This window comes from Pristiophorus japonicus, chromosome 5, assembly GCF_044704955.1.
Source record: "Pristiophorus japonicus isolate sPriJap1 chromosome 5, sPriJap1.hap1, whole genome shotgun sequence".
Classification (NCBI taxonomy): Eukaryota; Metazoa; Chordata; class Chondrichthyes; family Pristiophoridae; genus Pristiophorus; species Pristiophorus japonicus.
Genome location: NC_091981.1, coordinates 92,701,476 through 92,719,074, shown reverse-complemented (window position 1 = coordinate 92,719,074; position 17,599 = coordinate 92,701,476).

Genomic DNA, 17,599 nt, shown 5'->3' with positions numbered 1-17,599 from the left:
GCAGGCAATGCATTCTTCATGCTTATCCTTTGGTTGTGCTAAGATTTAACACGATCTCCAACACGTTGCTTTTGATGTTTTGCCCTCTTTTATGTAGTTTCACTAGGTCAGTGCCTCATTCTCAGTTTGAATGTTGTTGTTCCTGACACATTATTTAATTCACCCCAATTAAACCCATAGTTAGCAACTTGGCTTTACAGTGGCGGTAGAGTGTAGGATCTTCAAATCAGGATATCAGAAAGTACCATGGGATAAAATTCTGCGACTACAAAGGGCCTGCAGCACCTTATGGGGCGCCCAATATTAAGCTACTAGTTCTTTGCTTAACTTGTACAACTACACAATACGGTGTGTTCTCATTGTCATCATCAGAGTGCAGAGGTCTGAGGCGGTTTCACCGAACAACGTAATCGACTACAGACATGTCTCTGACAGGGACTTCATTGAAGATGTGGTCAAGCAGGTTACTTGCTCCTGTTCGCACTCTCACTCCCTATGCAGAACCAGTATGGTGGTTATGTCCTTCAGCAATCGGCACGCTCGCTCACTGGTCGTAATACAGAGAAACCTTTGGTTGTTCATTCTAGATCCAGACACAGAGTATATTTTGTACTCTTCCTTCACACAGTCCTTAATTTAAGTATTGTCGAACACGGAGGACAAATGCTTGATCAGTTCAGGCCTGGCGTTAAGTCATAGTCAATACAAAGTTTAATTTGCATGTTTGGATCTGAATCGGTGACTTGATGGGGTCTGAATTAATATTGACAGCTCCCCGTGTACACACAATGTGCACCACTGTATCGCCACCTTTGGTAGATGTACTCTTCCAGTTGGAAATGTTTAGACAGGTGAAGAAGGAGCCTGGGATATTGCACTTGTAAATATAATCTGTATCAGGCTGTTGCTCAAGTTCTCTGTGGAAGAGCACTTCCAAACCAGCACCAGTCTCCTGATGGTAGTAAGGCAGAATGTTTTAGGTGGACTGGTCTGAATTTCCTGAGTCTTGTCCTGAGTTGATGCTGCACTGCTGTTGATTGGCCGATGTTATAGTTCCCTTATTAATTGTTTCAATCATTGTGCTCTGAATATCCCTTTGTGTGTCAGTACACCTGCAGGTTCTTTTTCAGTGAACATGCTTTCCCAGGCCCATGTTCTCTTTGACAGCGATGTGCCTATAGGACAATAGAAAGTGAGAACAAAGGCGATACATCTTTTTAAGTAATGTTGAGAGCTTTATAGCCAGGTCCATAGATGGTTGTCACTTTTCAAACATAACTGCACCTGGCAGGACTGGAACCGATGTCCAAGGCAAAGTGTTTGCTAGTACTGTTGGGGAGGGGTTAAACTAATATGGTATGGGGAGGGGAATCTATGCAGGGAGGCAGAGGGAAGTAAAAAGGGGGCAGAAGGAAAAGGAAGGAAGGAGAAAAATAAGAGTGGGGGGCAGAGAAATCAAGGGCAAAAATCAAAAAGGGCCACATTACAACATAATTCTAAAAGTACAAAGAGTGTTAAAAAAACAAGCCTGAAGGCTCTGAGTCTCAATGTGAGGAGCATTCGTAATAAGGTGGATGAATTAACTGCACAGATAGTTGTTAATGGATATGATGTAATTGGGATTACGGAGACATGACTCCAGGGTGAACAAGGCTGGGAACTCAATATTCAGGAAGGATAGACAGAAAGGAACAGGAGGTGGGGTAGCGTTACTGGTTCAAGAGGAGATTAACGCAATAGTAAGGAACGACATTAGCTTGGATGATGTGGAATCTGTAGGGGTAGAGCTGCGAAACACCAAAGGACAGAAAACATTAGTGGGAGTTGTGTACAGACCACCAAACAGTAGTAGTGAGGTTGGGGATGGCATCAAACAGGAAATTAGGGATGCGTGCATGAAAGGTACAGCAGTTATCATGGGTGACTTTAATCTGCATATAGATTGGGCGAACTAAACTGGTCGCAATATGGTGGAGGAGGATTTCCTGGAGTGTATAAGGGATGGTTTTCTAGACCAATATGTCGAGGAACCAACTAGAGTGCTGGCCATCCTAGACTGGGTGATGTGTAACGAGAAAGAACTAATTAGCAATCTTGTTGTGCGAGGCCCCTTGGGGAAGAGTGACCGTAATATGGTAGAATTCTTCATGAAGATGGAGAGTGACACAGTTAATTTAGAGATTAGGGTCCTGAACTTAAATAAAGGTAACTTTGATGGTATGAGATGTGACTGGAGAATGATACTTAAAGGGTTGATGGTAGATAGGCAACGGCAAACATTTAATGATCATATGGATGAACTACAACAATTGTACATCCCTGTCTGGTGTAAAAATAAAACGGGGAAGGTGGCTCAACTGTGGCTAACAAGAGAAATTAGGGAAAGTGTTAAGTCCAAGGAAGAGGCATATATATTGGCCAGAAAAAGCAGCAAACCTGAGGACTGCGAGAAATTTAGAATTCAGCAGAGGAGGACTAAGGGTTTAAATAAGAGAGGGAAAATAGAGTATGAGAGTAAGCTTGCAGGGAACATAAAAACTGACTGCAAAAGCTTTGCTAGATATGTGAAGAGAAAAAGGTTAGTGAAGACTAATGTAGGTCCCTTGCAGTCAGAATCAGGTGAATTTATAATAGGGAACAAGAAAATAGCAGACCAATTGAACAAATACTTTGGTTCTGTCTTCACTAAGGACACGAATAACCTCCCGAAAATACTAGGGCACCGAGGGTCTAGCAAGAAGGAGGAACTGAGGGAACTGAGGGAAATCCTTATTAGTCAGGAAATTGTGCTAGGGAAATTGATGTGATTGAAGGCCGATTAATCCCCAGATCCTGATAATCTGTATTCCAGAGTACTTAAGGAAGTGGCCCTAGAAATAGTGGATGCATTGGTGGTCATTTTCCAACATTCCAAGAACTCTGGATCAGTTCCTATGGATTGGAGGGTAGCTAATGTAACCCCACTTTTTAAAAAAGGAAGGAGAGAGAAAACAGGGTATTATAGACCGGTTAGCGTGACATCGGTAGTGGGGAAAATGCTGGAATCAGCGCATTTGGAAAGCAGTGACAGGATCAGTCCAAGTCAGCATGGATTTATGAAAAGGAAAACATGCTTGACAAATCTGCTAGAATTTTTTGAGGATGTAACTAGTAGAGTGGATAAGGGAGAACCAGTGGACGTGGTGTATTTGGACTTTCAAAAGGCTTTTGACAAGGTCCCACACAAGAGATTAGTGTGCAAAATTAAGGCACATGGTATTGGGGGTAATGTATTGACGTGGATAGAGAACTGGTTGGCAGACAAGAAGCAGAGAGTCGGGATAAACGCGTCCTTTTCAGAATGGCAGGCAATGAGTAGTGCGGTTCAGGTTCCCAGCTCTTTACAATATATGTTAATGATTTCGATGAATGAATTGAGTGTAATATCTCCAAGTTTGCAGATGACAATAAGCTGGGTGGCGGTGTGAGCTGTGAGGAGGATGCTAAGAGGCTGCAGGGTGACTTGGACAGGTTAGGTGAGTGGGCAAATGCATGGCAGATACAGTATAATGTGGATAAATGTGAGGTTATCCACTTTGGTGGCTAAAACAGGAAGGCAGATTATTATCTGAATGGTGACAGATTAGTAAAAGAGGAGGTGCAACGAGTCATGGTACATTAGTCATTGAAAGTAGGCATGCAGATACAGCAGGCAGTAAGGAAAGCAAATGGCATGTTGGCCTTCATAGTGAGAGGATTTGAGTATAGGAGCAGGGAGGTCTTATTGCAGTTGTCCAGGGCCTTGGTGAGACCACACCTTGAGTATTGTGTGCAGTTTTGGTCTCCTAATCTGAGGAAGGACATTCTTGCTATTGAGGAGTGCAGCGAAGGTTCACAAAACCGATTCCTGGGATGGCATAGAAACATAGAAACATAGAAAATAAATGCAGGAGTAGGCCATTCGGCCCTTCGAGCCTGCACCACCATTCAATAAGATCATGGCTGATCATTCACCTCAGTACCACTTTCCTGCTTTTTCTCCATACCCCTTGATCCCTTTCTCCTCATCTCAGTCCTAAATGGCTTACCGTTTATCCTTAGACTGTGTCCCCTGTTTCTGGACTTCCCCAACATCGGGAACATTCTTCCTGCATCTAATCTGTCCCGTCCCATCAGAATTTTATATGTTTCTATGAGATCCCCTCTCATTCTTCTAAACTCCAGTGAATACATGCCCAGTCGCTCCAGTCTCTCCTCATATGTCAGTCCTGCCATCCCGGGAATCAGTCTGGTGAACCTTCACTGCACTCCCTCAATAGCAAGAACGTCCTTCCTCTGATTAGGAGACCAAAACTGCACACAATACTCAAGGTGTGGTCTCACCAAGGCCCTGTACAACTGCAATAAGACCTCCCTGCTCCTATACTCAAATCCCCTAGCTGTGAAGGCCAGCATGCCATTTGCCTTCTTCACTGCCTGTTGTACCTGCATGTCAACTTTCAATGACTGATGTACCATGACACCCAGGTCTCGTTGCACCTCCCCTTTTCCTAATCTGCCGCCACGTTTTTGCCACCAACGTGGATAACCTCACATTTATCCACATTATACTGCATCTGCCTTGCATTTACCCACTCACCTAACCTGTCCAAGTCACCCTGCAACCTCTTAGCATTCTCCTCACAGCTCACACCGCCACCTAGCTTAGTGTCATCTGCAAACTTGGAGATATTACACTCAATTCCTTCATCTAAATCATTGATGTATATTGTAAATAGCTGGGGTCCCAGCACTGAGCCCTGTGGTACGCCACGAGTCACTGCCTGCCATTCTGAGAAGGACCCGTTTATCCCGACTCTCTGCTTCCTGTCTGCCAACCAAATAGCTTCCATCCAGTTCATAGGAACTGATCCAGAGTCGATAGGCTGTTGAAAAGTGATCACCAATGAATCCACTATTTCTACATCCACTTCCTTAAGTACTCTGGAATTCAGACTCTCAGGCACTGGGGATTTATCAGCCTTCAATCCCATCAATTTCCCTAACATAATTTCCTGACTAATAAGAATTTCCTTCAGTTCTTCTTTCTCGCTAGCTCCTCTGTCCCCGAGTATATCCGGAAGGTTATTCGTGTCTTCCTTCGTGAAGACAGAACCAAAGTATTTGTTCAGTTGGTCTGCCATTTCTTTGTTCCCCATTATAAATTCACCTGATTCTGACTGCAAGGGACCTACGTTTGTCTTCACTAATCTCTTTCCCTTCACATATTTATAGAAGCTTTTGCAGTCAGTTTTTATGTTCCCAGCAAGCTTCCTCTCATACTCTATTTTTCCTCTCCTAATTAAACACTTTGTCCTCCTCTGCTGGATTCTAAATTTATCCCAGTCCTCAGGTTTGATGCTTTTTCTGGCCAATTTATATGCTTCTTCCTTGGATTTAACACTATCCCTAATTTCCCTTGTTAGCCACGGTTGAGCCACCTTCCCCGTTTTATTTTTACTTCAGACAGGGATGTACAATTGTTGAAGTTCATTCATGTGATCTTTAAATGTCTGTCATTGCCTATCCACCATCAACCCTTTAAGTATCATTCACCAATCTATTCTAGTCAATTCACACCTCATACCATTGAAGTTATCTTTCCTTAAGTTCAGGACCCTCGTCTCTGAATTAACTGTGTCACTCTCCATCTTAATAAAGAATTCTACCATATTATGGTCACTCTTCCCCAAGGGGCCTCGCATAACAAGATTTCTAATTAATCCTTTCTCATTACACATCAGCCAGTCTAGGATGGCCAGCCCCAAAGTTGGTTACTCAACATATTGGTCTAGAAAACCATCCCTAATACACTCCAGGAAATCCTCCTCCACCGTATTGCTACCAGTTTGGTTAGCCCAATCTATATGTAGATTAAAGTTGCCCATGATTACTGCTGTATCTTTATTGCACGCATCCCTAATTTCTTGTTTGATGCTGTCCCCAACCTCACTACTTCTGTTTGATAGTCTGTACACAACTCCCACTAACATTTTCTGCCCTTTAATATTCAGCAGCTCTACCCATACAGATTCCACATCATCCAAGCTAATGTCCTTCCTTACTACTGCGCTAATTTCCTCTTTAACCAGCAATGCTACCCCACCTCCTTTTTCTTTCTGTCTATCCTTCCTGAATGTTGAATACCCCTGGATGTTGAGTTCCCAGCCTTGGTCACCCTGTAGCTATGTCTCCGTATTCCCAGATATATCATATTCGTTAACAGCTGCCTGCGCAGCTAATTCGTCCACCTTATTACGAATACTCCTCGCATTGAGGCACAGAGCCTTCAGGCTTGTCTTTTTTTGACACACTTTGTCCCTTTAGAATTTTGCTGTAATGTGGCCCTTTTTGATTTTTGCCTTGTGTTTCTCTGCCCTCCACTTTTACTTTTCTTCTTTCTATCTTTTGCTTCTGCCCACATTTTACTTCCCTCTGTCTCCCTGCATAGTTCCCATCCCCCTGCCATATTAGTTCAACCCCTCCCCAACAGCACCAGCAAACACTCCCCCTAGGACATTGGTTGCGGTCCTGCCCAGGTGCAGACTGTCCTGTTTGTACTGATCCCATCTCCCCCTGAACCGGTTCCAATGTTGCAGGAACTCCTACAACTATTTTCTATGTTTCTATGTTTCTATAACTTTTATATCAGAAGCTCTGAAATGTGTAAACTTGTTTTCAAGATTGTTTGGATTAAGTATGATGAACTCCATTTAACAGACTTATCTCTTGGACTGAATATTGTTAAGACTTTCTGGCCTACTCCTGCTCCTCGTTCTTATGGTCTTATGGTCTTTAAACAGATAGGTGAAGCACAGTGTTTTGTTTTGGAATATCTTTAGGTGCCATACAATCTCTAAAAATGCCTTAACTACATAAGTGTTTCGATGTGACTGCTGTTTTACAATCATAATTCTCCACTTGTGTGCGTGACTCACTGTGTGTGTCCAGTCAAACTATCAGACACCATCCATTCCTGCCCCCACTGTGGAAATGTAAAATCGATTCAGTCTTGGATCAGTCATTTCTCCAAACTATAGCTGAAGTTATTCTCCGGGATTAATTTATAACCAATTTGCGACCTTGTAAAGTTCCGTTTTCTGCTGTTTCAATCCACGCAGACACTGGTATAATAAACACAGGACAGCAACAACAACATTGTAGGTAACCAAGCTGAATACAGAAAGTACAGAGGAGAAATGAAACAGGGAATAAGGGACAAGGAGAATGTATGCGAAATGATAAGTGGTAATATAATAGGGAACACTAAAATTTATTTTAAAACATATAAAGCCTAAAAGGACAGTCAACGGAAATGTGAGACAATTAAGGACCAAAAGAGCGATCTTCCTGTGGAAGCAGAGGGCATGACTGAGATGTTAAATAGTACTTTGCATCATTTTTCTCTGAAGAACATAATGCTACCATTGTTTCAGTAGAGGAGAAGGTAGTAGAGAAATTGGACAGGATATAAATAGACCAAGAGTAGGTACTAAAAAGGTTGGCAGCGCTCAAAGTGGAAAAGTCACCCGGTCTGCATGGGATGTATCCTACGTTGCTGAGGGAAGGGTGGAAATTGTGGAGGCTCTGGCCACAATCTTCATATCTTCTTTGATAAGGGAGTGGTGTCAGTGGACTGGATAATTGGAAATGTTACTCCCCTGTTTAAAAAAGGGGAGTGTGATAAACCAGTTAACTACAGGTCAATCTCTCTAAAGCCGGTGTTGAGGAACCATCTTGAGACAATTCATTGTGACAATAGCCAGAGACAAAATTAATTGTCATTTGGAAGAACATGGGTTAACAAACGGCAGACAAAACTTATTTGTTAAATGCAAATTGTGTCGGACTTTTTTGATTTCTTCGATGAAATAAGGAAGAGGGCTGTTAAAGGTAGTACTGTTGTAGTGTATATGGACTTTCAGAAGGCGTTTGATGAAGTACCTCATAATAGACATGTTGGCAAAATTGAAACGAATGGTATTAAAGGGGCAATGCTAATGTGGATACTAAATTAGCTAAGGGACAGAAAGCAGAAAGTTGTGACTGGAGAGAATTATACAATGATATCCCCAGGGGTCGGTATAATGAGCATTGTTTTTATATATATATTAATGACCTGTACTTGGGCATATGTTAACTGCACAGCACCCACCCAGGCACAGTAATGATGAAAGCCAAAGCCAGAGCCCATGTGTGGCGGCCTAGCATCAACTCAGATTTAGAGTCATGCGTGCGTCGGTGCAACACTTGCTCTCAGCTGAGCAATGCACCCAGAGAGGCACCGCTAAGTTTGTGGTCATGGGCCTCCAAACCGTGGTCGAGGATCCACGTAGACTATAGGGGTCATTTCTAGGCAAAATATTTTTGGTTGTCGTGGACACTTACTCAAAATGGATTGAATGTGCGATAATGTCTGTAATGGCGTCAACGGCCACTATTGAAAGACTAGGAGCCATGTTTGCCACGCACGGCTTGCCTGATGTCCTAGTCAGCGACAATGGGCCGTGCTTTACCAGCACTGAATTCAAGGAATTCACGACCTACAATGGGATCAAACACGTCACATCTGCCCCGTTCAAACCCGCATCCAACAGCCAAGCAGAACGGGCAGTTCAGACCATCAAGCAAAGCTTGAAATGTTTGTCGGAAGGCTCCCTGCAGACCCGGCTGTCCTGAGTGCTGCTCAGCTACCGCACCAGACCCCACTCAATCACCGGGGTTCCTCCAGCCAAGCTGCTCATGAAAAGGGCGCTCAAAACAAGGCTCTCTCTCATCCACCCTGAACTCCATGAGCATGTGGAAGGCAAGCAGCATCAACAAAGTGTGTACCATGACCACCAACTTTGTCACACGATATTGAGCTCAATGATCCTGTGTTTGTGCTCAATTATGGCCATGGTCCCAAATGGCTCGCTGGCACGGTCACAGCGAAAGAAGGGAGTAGGGCGTTTCAGGTCAAATTGGCCAATGGACAAATGCACAGAAAACATTTGGAACAAATCAAATTGCAGTTCACCAACAGCTACGAATAACTCGAAGAAGACACCACCAACTTTGACCCTCCAACACATAGGCCCCAAGTTTCCACATGATTTGCTCCTGATTTTTAGGAGCAACTGGTGGAGAACGGAGTATCTTAGAAATCACAATTCTCCACATTTAAGTTTTCTGCAGTTCTAGTCAGGTAGAACAGTTTCACTTTCGTACAGAATTTTTTTTTCAAAAGGGGTTGTGTCCGGCCACTGACGCCTGATTTGAAAGTTTCCACAGTGAAAACGTACTCCAAACTAACTTAGAATGGAGCAAGTGAAGATTTTTGTAGGCCTGAAAAAACCTTGTCTACACATTAAAAAATCAGGCGCAAGTTACAAATTAGGCGTCGGGAACGAGGTGGGGGGAAGGGAAGTCATTACATTCTACAATAAATCCTTAGTTATACTTATACAAATATTATACAAATAATTCCAACCTGAATAAAAATTTATAAGCAAAGAAAAGATTAAATAAACAATGTTCCTACCTGTGTGAAAGTGCTTCAGGCAGGGAGAAGGCTGCAGGAAGCCTCACAAGTTGAGGCAGCCATTCCCGACGGCGGGGGGGGGTGGAGGCAGTGAGGGCCCGACCGACGGCAGCGGGGGGGAGGCAGGAAGAAGGCTGCAGGAAGCCTCAGAAGTTGAGACAGCCATTCCCGACGGCCGGGGTGGGGGAGGCCCCCCTGCCGTCGGTCGGGCCCGTCGGGAAACGGCTGCCTCAACTTCTGAGGCTTCCTGCAGCCTCCTCACTGCTGCAAGAAGCCTCAGTGCTGATCATGGAAGGGCAATGTGGTTTTATTAAAAAATTTTAAAAATTGAACAGCTACAAAGAACTACAAAAATGGCCGAGTGCCAATGTTTCCTTCACACTACGTATGCGCGAACGCTCCAATGCGCACGCGCAGGGTTGCCGGCACGAATAAAACTCATTTAAATGGTACCCGCCCCCTCCTACTTACAAAATCGGCGCGAGTGGTAGGCTCCGTCCCCTGGGCGCCGCGCCAAGCTGACATCGAGCTGCAAAGCGCTCGAGAACAGCGCGTTTTTTTTCAGGCGCCGTTTTCGGCGCGAAAAACGGGCGCCCAGCTCAGAGGGGCGCCTGTTTTGCCGCGTGTGGAAACTTGGGGCCATACACACACACACACACACACACACACACACACAAAGTGGTAACTGACATCATGGTTGACCACGAAGCCGAACTCCCCATCCCCAGCAGCCCGGCAAGGCCGGCTGCCCAACAGCCCAGTGAAGAACTGACCAACTCACCCACACCAGCATTTGTATCGAGACGATCGACAAGGGAGCAAAAAGCCCCAGATTGTCTCACCTTGTAAATAATTGTACTGTTGACTTCACGGGGGAGTGATGTTATGTATTTAACCCCTTGCAACCTGTATTACACTACCACCAGAGGGCCTACCTGTTGGAGTCCCAAGGGATCCCACTATCCCTTGGGATCACAGTATATAAGCAGGCCACCCACGAGGTACCTGCACTCTGGAGTCTTATTAAAGGAGCTAAGGTCACACTTGCTCATTGTACAAGGAACTCAGTTTCATCCTTTATTATGAGCATAGCAAGAAGTACTTAGACACTAAAGGAGAGCAGGACAAAAGGGAATACAAAGAACTTCGGAGAGAAGTTGGAAAAACATCAGGAAAGCAAAGAGAAATTACCAAAATCATATTATCAAGGAATATCAACGAAATAATAAAGTGTCCTATAGACACATAAATTAAAAAATGGTAAATTAAAGTAGGGATAGGGCCACTAAAAGATGAGCAAGATAAACTCATAGTTAATGACAGAGACATGGCAGAAGTATTGAATAACTACTTTGCCTCAGTTTTTACGAAAGAAGCTAACCATACAGACACTTTGCTAGAGGATGAGCGTAAAAAGAATATTAATGCAGTTGGGATAGAAGGGGAGAACATAATTGACAAATAGGCAGAACTAAATGAGGATAAAACTCATTCCGGATTATATCCACCCATGCATACTCAAGGAGATAGCAGAGGCATTGGTTGTATATACACAAAAGTGCCATAGGAGTAGGGCATAATGCCAGAGGACTCGCGGACAGCTAATGTTGTTCCTGTATATAAAAAGGAGATAGAACAAAACCTGGGGACTATAGACCAGTCAGCTTAACGTCAATGAGAGGAAAGATACTGCAAAAGATATCTTCTAAACAAAATGATAGAAGAGCATCTAGAGATAGAAAATATAATAACGTCAACATGGATTCTGAAAGGTTAATTTATGCTTAACTAACCTGATAGAATTCTTTGAAGAGGAAACGGAAAGAGTAATGTAGTAGATGTCATATACTTGGATTTTCCAAAGACTTTTGATAAGATACTACACATGGTCGGCACCTGGCAAACGTTAGGGCACATGGAGTCATAGAAACAGAGAAAAATAGAAAATAGGTGCAGAAGTAGGCCATTCGGTCCTTCGAGCCTGCACCACCATTCAATATCGTTATAAATGTAAACCTGTAAATACCTTCTTTAAACATAAGAACATAAGAACATAAGAGGGCTCATCCCCTGGAGTCCTAAGGGATCCCACAATCTCTTGGGAGCACCTGTACATAAGGAGGCCTCACAGGCTGGAGAGGCACTCTGGAGACCTGTAATAAAGGACTACGGTCACACATTACTTTAAGCTTACAGTATCTGGTCAAATTATTTATTCAAGACATAACAATACTGGTGACAAGATACAGATGATAAACTCCACTGCAACAATGCAGAGAACCATAGGCATCCTGGTGAAATTTTCGGAGGGAGATGATTGGGAAACCTTCGTGGAGCGACTCAACCAATACTTCGTGGCCAACGAGCTGGAAGGAGAAGCGAACATTGGCAAATGAAGGGAGCTCCTCCTCACCGTTTGCGGGGCACCAACGTATGGCCTCATGAAAAACCTGCTCGCTCCAGCGAAACCCACAGAGAAATCATACGATGATTTGTACACACTGGTCCGGGAGCATCTAAACCCGAAGGAAAGCGTTCTAATGGCTATGTAGAAACATAGAAACATAGAAACATAGAAAATAGGTGCAGGAGTAGGCCATTCGGCCCTTCTAGCCTGCACCACCAGTCAATGAGTTCATGGCTGAACATGCAACTTCAGTACCCACATCCTGCTATCTCGCCATACTCCTTGATCCCCCTAGTAGTAAGGACTTCATCTAACTCCCTTTTGAATATATTAGTGAATTGGCCTGAACAACTTTCTGTGGCAAAGAATTCCACAGGTTCACCACTCTCTGGGTGAAGAAGTTTCTCCTCATCTTGGTCCTAAATGGCTTACCCATTATCCTTAGACTGTGACCCCTGGTTCTGGACTTCCCCAACATTGGGAACATTCTTCCTGCATCTAACCTGTCTAAACCCGTCAGAATTTTAAACGTTTCTATGAGGACCCTCTCATTCTTCTGAACTCCAGTGAATACAAGCCCAGTTGATCCAGTCTTTCTTGATAGGTCAGTCCCACCATCCCGGGAATCATTCTGGTGAACCTTCGCTGCACTCCCTCAATAGCAAGAATGTCCTTTCTCAAGTTAGGAGACCAAAACTGTACACAATACTCCAGGTGTGGCCTCACCAAGGCCCTGTACAACTGTAGCAACACCCGCCTACCCCTGTACTCAAATCCCCTCGCTGTGAAGGCCAACACGCCATTTGCTTTCTTAACCGCCTGCTGTACCTGCATGCCAACCTTCAATGACTGATGTACCATGACACCCAGGTCTCGTTGCACCTCCCCTTTTCCTAATCTGTCACCATTCAGATAATAGTCTGTCTCTCTGTTTTTACCACCAAAGTGGATAACCTCACATTTATCCACATTATACTTCATCTGCCATGCATTTGCCCACTCACCTAACCTATCCAAGTCACTCTGCAGCCTCATAGCATCCTCCTCGCAGCTCACACTGCCACCCAACTTAGTGTCATCCGCAAATTTGGAGATACTACATTTAATCCCCTCGTCTAAATCATTAATGTACAGTGTAAACAGCTGGGGCCCCAGCACAGAACCTTGCGGTACCCCACGAGTCACTGCCTGCCATTCTGAAAAGTACCCATTTACTTCTACTCTTTGCTTCCTGTCTGACAACCAGTTCTCAATCCACGTCAGCACACTATCCCCAATCCCATGTGCTTTAACTTTGCACATTAATCTCTTGTGTGGGACCTTGTCGAAAGCCTTCTGAAAGTCCAAATATACCACATCAACTGGTTCTCCCTTGTCCACTCTACTGGAAACATCCTCAAAAAATTCCAGAAGATTCGTCAAGCATGATTTTCCTTCACAAATCCATGCTGACTTGGACCTATCATGTCACCTCTTTCCAAATGCGCTGCTATGACATCCTTAATAATTGATTCCATCATTTTACCCACTACTGAGGTCAGGCTGACCGGTCTATAATTCCCTGTTTTCTCTCTCCCTCCTTTTTTAAAAAGTGAGGTTACATTGGCTTGATAGGAACTGATCCAGAGTCTATGGAATGTTGGAAAATGACTGTCAATGCATCCGCTAATTCCAAGGCCACCTCCTTAAGTACTCTGGGATGCAGTCCATCAGGCCCTGGGGATTTATCGGCCTTCAATCCCATCAATTTCCCCAACACAATTTCCCAACTAATAAAGATTTCCCTCAGTTCCTCCTCCTTACTAGACCCTCTGACCCCTTTTATATCCGGAAGGTTGTTTGTGTCCTCCTTAGTGAATACAGAACCAAAGTACTTGTTCAATTGGTCTGCCATTTCTTTGTTCCCCATTATGACTTCCCATGATTCTGACTGCAGGGGACCTATGTTTGTCTTTACTAACCTTTTTCTCTTTACTTATCTATAGAAACTTTTGCAATCCGTCTTAATGTTCCCTGCAAGCTTCTTCTCGTACTCCATTTTCCCTGCCCTAATCAAACCCTTTGTCCTCCTCTGCTGAGTTCTAAATTTCTCCCAGTCCCCGGGTTCGCTGCTATTTCTGGCCAATTTGTATGCCACTTGGCTTTAATACTATCCCTGATTTCCCTTGATAGCCACGGTTGAGCCACCTTCCCTTTTTTATTTTTACGCCAGACAGGAATGTACAATTGTTGTAATTCATCCATGCGGTCTCTAAATGTCTGCCATTGCCCATCCACAGTCAACCCCTTAAGTATCATTCACCAATCTATCCTAGCCAATTCACGCCTCATACCTTCAAAGTTACCCTTCTTTAAGTTCTGGACCATGGTCTCTGAATTAACTGTTTCATTCTCCATCCTAATGCAGAATTCCACCATATTATGGTCACTCTTCCCCAAGAGGCCTCGCACAACGAGATTGCTAATTAATCCTCTCTCATTACACAACACCCAGTCTAAGATATCCTCCCCCCTAGTTGGTTCCTCGACATATTGGTCTAGAAAACCATCCCATATGCGCTCCAGGAAATCCTCCTCCGTCGTATTGCTTCCAGTTTGGTTAGCCCAATCTATGTTCATATTAAAGTCACCCATTATAACTGCTGCAACTTTATTGCATGCACCCCTAATTTCCTGTTTGATGCCCTCTCCAACATCACTACTACTGTTTGGAGGTCTGTACACAACTCCCACTTACGTTTTTTGCCCTTTGGTGTTCTGCAGCTCTACCCATATAGATTCCACATCATCCAAGCTAATGTCTTTCCTAACTATTGCATTAATCTCCTCTTTAACCAGCAATGCTACCCCACCTCCTTTTCCTTTTATTCTATCCTTCCTGAATGTACCAGTTCTACACATACAAGAGGTCTGAAGGCCAGGAAGTGGCGAGCTAAGGCGCCTTGCAGGACATTGCGAATTTGAAGGACACTTGGAGCATATGCTCAGGGTCTTCTTTGTACATGGCATTGGCCATGAAGTAATGCTTCGCAAACTTTTGACTGTAGAGTCCCCAACCTTGAGTAAAGCCATAGTGATAGCCCAGCGTTCATCGCCACCAGTGACAATACCAAACAAATCTCTCAGCACATGAGTGCTGCTACAAGTAATGTGAACAAAGTAACGTTGTTTTCGAATCAACTCCCATGCCTGCAGCTGCACGGCCGCAGATGTCTCAGAGTCCACCATCAAGGGTGGTGAATGCAAGGCCATTAACACCTTGTTGGTGCTGCGGAGGTGATCATCGTTTTCATTCATGCCGCTTCAAAGGATATATTTGCAAGGGCTGTGGAACAATGGGAAACCTCCAACGTATGGGCAGGCGAGCTGCAAACCCTGCTAATCATGCAAACCACCATGTTGCAGAAGAGGATAGATCCACGGTGGATCACGACGAACCAGAGCCTCAGAATGAGGAGGCAGAGGTATATGGGGTGCACATATTTACCACAAGGTTTCCCCCGATAATGCTGAAGGTTAAATTAAATGGACCCCTGGTCTCAATGGAGCTGGACATGGGCGTGAGCCTGTCCATAATGAGCAAAAAGACTTCCAATAATTTGTGGTGCAGCAAGGCCTCAAGGCCAGTCCTGACTCCCATTCCTACTAAACTGAGAACGTACACAAAAGAACTGATTCCCATAATCGGCAGTGCTACCGTAAAGGTCTCCTACGATGGAGCGGTGCACAATTTACTACTCTGGCTGGTACCGGGCGATGGCCCCACGCTGTTTGGCAGGAGCTGGCTGGGAAAGTAATGCTGAAACTGGGACGACGTCCGAACGCTCTCGTACGTCGACGACACTTCATGTGCCCAGGTCCTAAACAAGTTCCCCTCGCTGTTCGAACCGGGCATCGGGTGGTTCCAAGGAGCAAAAGTGCAGATCCACTTGATTCCAGGGGCGCGACCCATCCATCACAAGACGAGAGCAGTACTGTATATGATGAGAGAGAGGATGGCGATCGAGCTGGACTGGCTGCAATGAAAGGGCATCATTTCGCCGATCGAATTCAACGAGTGGGCCAGTCCGATTGTTCCAGTCCTCAAGGAAGACGGCACCGTCAGAATCTGTGGTGATTACAAAGTAACTATCAATCATTTCTCCCTGTAGGATCAATATCCGGTACCAAAAGAAGACAACCTATTTGCGTCGCCGGCGGGAGGAAAAACATTCACAAAGCTGGACTTGACCTCGGCCTACATGACACAGGAGCTGGAGGAATCATCGAAGGGCCTCACCTGCATCAACACGCACAAAGGTATCTTCATTTATAACAGATGCCCATTTGGAATTCAATCAGCCGCGGCGATATTCCAGAGGAACATGGAAAGCTTGCTGTAGTCGGTCCCGCGCACCGTGGTCTTCCAGGACAACATCTTGGTTACAGGTTGGGACACCGTTGAGCACCTGCAGAACCTGGAGGAGGTTCTTAGTCGGCTTAATCGTGTGGAGCTCAGGTTAAAACGCTTGAAGTACGCTTTCCTGGCACCTGAAGTGGAGTTCCTGGGGAGAAAAATCACGGCGGACGGCATCAAGCCCACCGATTCGAAGACGGAGGCAATCAAGAACACACCGAGACCACAGAACGTGATGGAGCTGCGGTCATTTCTTGGACTCCTGAACTACTTTGGTAACTTGTTACCGGGTCTCACCACACTGTTAGAACCACTGCACTCTTTACTGCATAAAGGATTTGAGTGAGTATGGGGTAAAAGCCAATAAAATGCTGAGGCGTGAGTCCGGGGATCGGCAGAGGCCTATAAAGGCCACGAGAGGCAGCGGGAGTCCGTGGTCGCTGAGGCGTGAGTCCAGGGATCGGCAGAGGCCTATAAAGGCCGCGAGAGGCAGCGGGAGTTCGTGGTCGCTGAGGCGTGAGTCCGGGGATCGGCAGAGGCCTATAAAGGCCGCGAGAGGCAGCGGGAGTTCGTGGTCGCTGAGGCGTGAGTCCGGGGATTGGCAGAGGCCTATAAAGGCCGCGAGAGGCAGCGGAAGTTCGCGGTCGCTGAGGCGTGAGACCGGGGATCGGCAGAGGCCTATAAAGGCGTACTTGTGCACCTACAGGGAGAAGGCAAAAAAGAAGTAGAAAGAAATCGAAAGGTGACTTCACAGCCAAGGAGGTAAGTGTTTGGCTGGTGATTGGTAAGTAGTTTTTCTTTTTCTTTTCTTTATCAGTAAATAACATTTACCATTGTTGTTGCCAATTTAAGTGCATCTAAGGGTTAAGTCATGGCAGGACAACTCAGACACGTGTTATGCTCCTCCTGTACTATGTGGGAAATCAGGGCATCGCCGGTGTCCCTGACGACTACGTGTGCGAGAAGTGTATCCGCCTCCAGCTCCTGACGGACCACGTTGCGGAACTGGAGCTGCGGGTGGATTCACTCTGGAGCATGCACGATGCTGAGAATGACGTGAATAGCACGTTTAGTGAGTTGGTCTTACTGCAGGTAAAGGGTACACAGCCAGATAGGGAATGGAAGACCAACAGGAAGAGCAGTGCAAGGAAGGTAGTGCAGGGATCCCCTGCGGTCATCCCCCTGCAAAATAGATATACTGCTTTGAGTACTGTTGAGGGGGATGACTCATCAGGGGGGAGCAGCAGCAGCCAAG